Source organism: Arachis duranensis, chromosome 10 (genome assembly GCF_000817695.3).
Source record: "Arachis duranensis cultivar V14167 chromosome 10, aradu.V14167.gnm2.J7QH, whole genome shotgun sequence".
NCBI lineage: Eukaryota > Viridiplantae > Streptophyta > Magnoliopsida > Fabales > Fabaceae > Arachis > Arachis duranensis.
Genome location: NC_029781.3, coordinates 84,443,199 through 84,448,986, shown reverse-complemented (window position 1 = coordinate 84,448,986; position 5,788 = coordinate 84,443,199).

Sequence of the window (5,788 nt, the reverse complement as noted above, 5' to 3'; positions counted from 1 at the left end):
GTTGTTTTAATATCGCCTGAGCTGTTTTTTTGTATTTTCTTTTCTTGTTTGTCGGATTAGTTGGCCAAGTCTTCTCGCAAAAATATTGTCGAGGTGTCTTCTAAGGTTCCTGAGGAGATGTCCGACTGGTTGGACTCCCTTGTGTTACTGTGTGTATCTCTAGCTAATTCAAAATTCTGTGTGGAGCTTAGGAAACATCATCGAATATGTAGTAAGGGGATCAAGAAAACAACTATGAATTGGTAGCACCTGATTCTGACGAAAGGCTTTGCTTCCCTGTTCTGACCCCGGGGGAGCGTCCCTTTTTTTATGCATACGATTTCTTCTTTATCGAGATGAACATCACCCTTTGCTTCACTTCTTTTGAGACCGACCTGTTATGGTCTTGTAATGTAGCCCCATCTCAGCTTCATCTGAATTCTTGGGGTTTCATTAAGATTTTTTAGATGGTTTGTCAAGAATTTGGTGTTACGCCTTTTCAAACTCTTTTTCTGTATCTCTTTGTGTTGACCAAGCCTGGGACAACCAAAAAGAAAGCTTCTTGGATTTCTTTTAGATCGGCCCAGGGACATAAAGTTTTTTCCATATATGATGAGTCCTTCCGGGATTTTAAGAATTACTTTTTTAAGATCCGAGCTGTTGAAGGAGCTCATCCTTTCTTTTTGGATGAGAATGGAGAGCCCCATTTTCCCTTAGAATGGAAGAAGAACGTAGTGGTGTCTAGGTATACTTGGAAAATGTTGGACGGGGTTGAGCAGGCTTTTGTGACTGTCTTGGAGGATATTTGGGAGGAGCCTCCCCATCTTGATACCAAGAAATTTTAGGGGGATCCGTCCTTAATCCGAACTGTGCTGGGTATTATATTTTGCTCCACTTTACTTTGCTTTCTTTGTTTTCTGGTTTGTAATCTACTTCTATGGTTTCTTTTGTTTTTTAGGGATGGCCAAGAATAATGACTCTATGAAGGCTTTTAAAAAGGCAAGGAAGGCTACGGCGACCCAAAACATCTCGACCAAGGTGGCTGGGGAAGGATCTTCTCATGCTTTGTCCAAGCCATCGGTTCCGAGCTCTCCCGGATCGAGGAGGATGATCCCTACCCCTCGGGTCCACGTGCTCGATCCTCCCCATGCTTCTGCTACTGTTTCCTCTCCTACGGCCGCTCCTTCCCCAAAAAGACCCTGGACTATCGAGCCTTTTAATCTAGATGCTCCTGACTTTGATGCTGTTGGGTTTGTTGATCAACAAATTGGTCCTTATGGTGTCATGCCTACTGATGATGTATCCATTCTTTGTCACTTGGATTTTATCACTCGGAGTGGCATTAAACTGATACACATGGGAGCAGCTTTATACCGGACCGCTCAAGATCTTCCTATCCATGCTACAAAGGCCTTTATAGAGGAAGCCAAGTCGGAATTTGATCGGATTAAGGGCTTGAAGGAGGAGCTTGAGGTGAAAGTGGCCAAGTTGGAGAGAGAGTTGGAGGGGGAGAAGACTCGGGCTGTAGCCTTGGCGGCTTCTGCCAAGTTGTCTGAAGATATGGCTTTGAAGCATAAAGATAGCTATGTTACAACTTATAGAGAGATGATGGGTCTTAGGGAAGATTTGGAGTCTACCCGGGCTGACTATGCCAAGCTCCAGGGTCATCTTGTGGGCAGTGTAAATGCTGCTTATGAGAATCTAAGGGACTAAGTTCAAGTTCTTGTTCCCGATCTTGACCTTACTCTTTTCACCTTGGACAACATCGTAAAAGATGGTAAGATTGTCCCAGATGACCCTGATAATGATGAAGTCGACCCTCCTCCTGTTCCTGCTACCAAAGTCTCTGTCGTGCCGTCTTCTCTGACGCCTGCAGATAAGGTCGGTCATCCCGAGTCAGATCCTGATGTTCAGATCTTGAACCATCCTGATAAGACTGTTGATGCCGTTCCTCTTCATACTCGTCCTCCTTCTCCTCGGGATGTCGCTACTGGAGAATCTTTGAATCCATTGTAATTTTTGTTTATGAGGTTTGCTCTGTATAGCCCGGTCTGTGGTCCTTAAACTTTTTTTATTTTGTTTGTTTCTGTCTGTTTGATACTTACTTTTCTGTTAGCAACTTTATTTTGGAAAAAAAGGTCTTTTCTCAGACTTTTGGGGTCGACTTTAGGTGGCCTCTTGAGTCTTGTTAGTATTATAACTTGTTTCTTTAGTAATATGCTTGTCTGCGCTTATCTGACACCTTCTAGGTTCTTGGGAGTGTTGGGACCTTGTTGTCTGACCTCTTTTGATTGCCTTCATACTTCCATGCTTGTAGCTTGATTCTTTTGAGGTTGTGGATTTCTGGGTCCAACTTGGATGCCCTCTGTCGGCTGACCTCTTTATCTCGGCCTGAAGTTATTTCTAGTAATCCGTTTTATTTGGACCTTTATTAGGTCTTTTTTCTATGGATTTACTTTTGTATAACTTTTGGCATTTTGGTCGGTCTGACTTTGTCACGTTGGTCCCTTCTAAGTTATTTTTAGTGATCCATTTCATTTGGACCTTTGTCAGCTCTCTTTTATGGATTACTTTTTATAACTTTTTGGTTTTTGGGGCCGACTCTTTTATGTCGGTCCCTTCTAAGTTATTTTTAGTAATCCTCTTTTTTGGACCTTTGTCAGGTCTCTTTCAGGGATTACTTTTTATAACTTTTTGGTTTTTGGGGCCGACTTCTTTACGTCGGTCCCTTCTAAGTTATTTTTAGTAATCCTCTTTCTTGGACCTTTGTCAGGTCTCTTTTAGGGATTACTTTTTATAACTTTTTGATTTTGGGTCGGTCCCTTCTAAGTTATTTTTAATAATCCTCTTTCTTAGACCTTTGTCAAGTCTCTTTCAGGGATTACTTTTTATAACTTTTTGGTTTTGGGGCCGACTTCTTTGCATCGGTTCTTTATAAGTTATTTTTAGCAATCCTCTTTTTTTGGGCTGGCCAGGCCTCTTTCCAGGGATTGACTTTTTATAACTTTGGTTATTGCAGCGACTGGTCTGACTTCTTTAAGTCGGCCTGTCTTTTAAGTTATTTATAGCAACCTATTTTATTAAGACCTCGTCAGGTCCTTTCTATGGATTACTTTCGATAAGTTCTTGCATTATTCTGTTTTCGTCGCTTTTCCATCTTTGCCGATATTGTAGATATTGGGTTTTGTTCCCCGTTTGGTCGACATTTTGATGAATTCGGTTTTCATCTATTTTGGTCCTTTTCGTGATCGAGCAGTGAATTTGATTTTCACTTTCTACTGACCTTGTAGCTTTATGATCGGGCGATGAATTTTTAGCGTTTCAGATTAATACGTCTTGAGTATTTGTAGAAAATCTAAAACTTTATTCAAAGAGAATGTAGGTATATACATGTGGGTGTTTTATCCCTCTAAGTCGGGCAATTTGTAGATCTTGACTTGGCACCTCATTAAAAAACCTTTTCAGGAAAAAGAGTGTGCCTTATCCTAAGACCTTTATTACCTCTAACTGTAGTACCTTCTTAGGTTGCAGGCATGCCATGACCCTGTAAGCTCTCGCCCTTCGAGTTTGGACAGTTTGTAGTAACCCTTTCCAAGTACCTCTACGACTCGGTAGGGTCCTTTCCAGTTTACCGCCAGCTTTCCTTCTCCGGATCGAGTTGTTCCGATATCATTTCGGATTAGGGTGAGGTCGTTCTCGGCAAAACCTCGCGGTACTACCTTTTGATTGTATCTTGAAGCCATTCGACGTTTTAATGCTTCTTCCCTGATCCGAGCTCTTTCTCGGTTTTCTGGGAGTAGGTCAAGTTCTTCCCTTTGAAGTTGGGAGTTGGTTTCTTCATTATAGTAAATCACTCTGGGCGACCCTTCTTCGACCTCCACCGCGATCATTGCCTCCATTCCATAAGCTAATCGGAAGGGTAATTCCTTTGTGGTGGAATGTGGCATTGTCCGGTATGCCTATAGGACTTGTGGGAGCTCGTCGGCCCAAGCTCCCTTTGCCTCCTGTAATCTCCATTTTAGCCCAGCCAATATGACTTTGTTGGCAGCTTCGGCTTGTCCATTGGCTTGGGGATGTTCTACGGAAGTGAATTGGTATTTTATGTTTAGATCGGCCACCAATTTTTCTGAAGCCTGCATCTATAAATTGGGTTCTATTGTCTGTGGTGATGGAGTATGGAATCCCAAATCTTGTGACAATGTTTCTATATAGGAACTTTCGACTTCTTTGAGCAGTGTCGTTAGCTAAAGGTTCCGCCTCGATCCATTTTGTGAAATAGTCTACCCCGACGATGAGGAATTTGACTTGTCCGGATCCTTGAGGGAAAGGACCGAGAAGGTCGAGTCCCCATTTTGCAAATGGCCAGGGTGAGGTTACGCTGATAAGCTCCTCTGGTGGGGCGATGTGAAAGTTGGCATGTTTCTAACATGGTGGACATGTCCTTACAAATTATGTGGCTTCTTTTTGTAGAGTCAGCAAATAGAATCCGGCATGGAGTACCTTTTTGGTAAGAGCCTGTGCTCCAAGATGGTTGCCACAGATGCCACTGTGTACTTCTTCTAAGACTTCCTTTGTATTGGAAGTCGGCACACATTTTAACAATGGTATTGAAATCCCTCTTTTGTATAGGGTATTGTTTATGATAGTGTAGTATTGTGCTCCCCGCTTTAACCTCTTTGCCTCCTTTTCATCTATGGGGAGTGTTTTTGTTTTGAGGTAGCTAATTATGAGAGTCATCCATCCTTGATCCTGACCTGTTATGGCTAGGACTTTTTCTTTTTCCAAGATTGACGGGTTCTGCATTGTTTCTTGGATGAGGCTTCTATTGTTACCCCCTGGTTTGGTGCTGGCTAGATTTGAGAGTGCATCAACTTGGGCATTCTGTTCTCGGGGTATGTGGCAGACCTCATATCTCCCGAGTTGTCCGAGATGTTCCCTGGTTTTGTCCAGGTACTTTTTCATGGTGGGATCATTGGCTTGGTAGTTCCCTGCTATTTGTGAAGTGACTACCTGTGAGTCGCTGAAGATAATGAGCTTTTGAGCTCCAACCTCCTTAGCCAGCTTCAAACCAGCCAGTAGTGCCTCATACTTGGCTTGGTTGTTTGAGGCAGGAAACCCGAATTTAAGGGAAAGTTCGATTTGGGTTCCCTGGTTGCTTTCTATGATGACACCTGCGCCGCTTCCAGTTTTGTTTGAGGACCTGTCTACATAAAGATTCCTTTCTGTAGGAATTTTCGGAGTGTCTGTAAATTCTACAATGAAGTTGGCTAGATATTGCGATTTGATTGCTGTCCGAGCTTTATATTGAAGCTCAAATTCGGACAACCCGACTGCCCATTGCAAAATTCTGCCTGCTAAGTCCGTTTTCTGCAAAATCCCTTTAATGGGTTGGTTGGTCCAAACCCTAATGATGTGAGCTTGAAAATATAGATGGAGCCGTTGAGATGTTAGTATGAGAGCATAGGCAAAATTTTCTATTTTTTGGTAGTTCAGCTCGGATCCTTGTAATGCTTTGCTGATGAAGTATACAGGTTGTTACCCATTGTCGTCTTCTCGGACTAGTGCTGAGGCTACTGCCCGACTTCCTACTGCGAGATATAATATAAGTGGTTCTCCTTCCCGAGGCCGAGTTAGGATAAGTGGCTGTCCCATCTTTTGAAATCTTGGAAGGCCTGCTCGCACTCCGTTGTCCATTAAAACCTCTTTTCCTTCCTTAAAGTGGCGTAGAAGGGAAGAGATCTTATGGTCGATCCGGCTAAAAATCTGGACAGGGCTGCTAGTCTCCCGTTGAGTTGTTGTACCTCTTTGA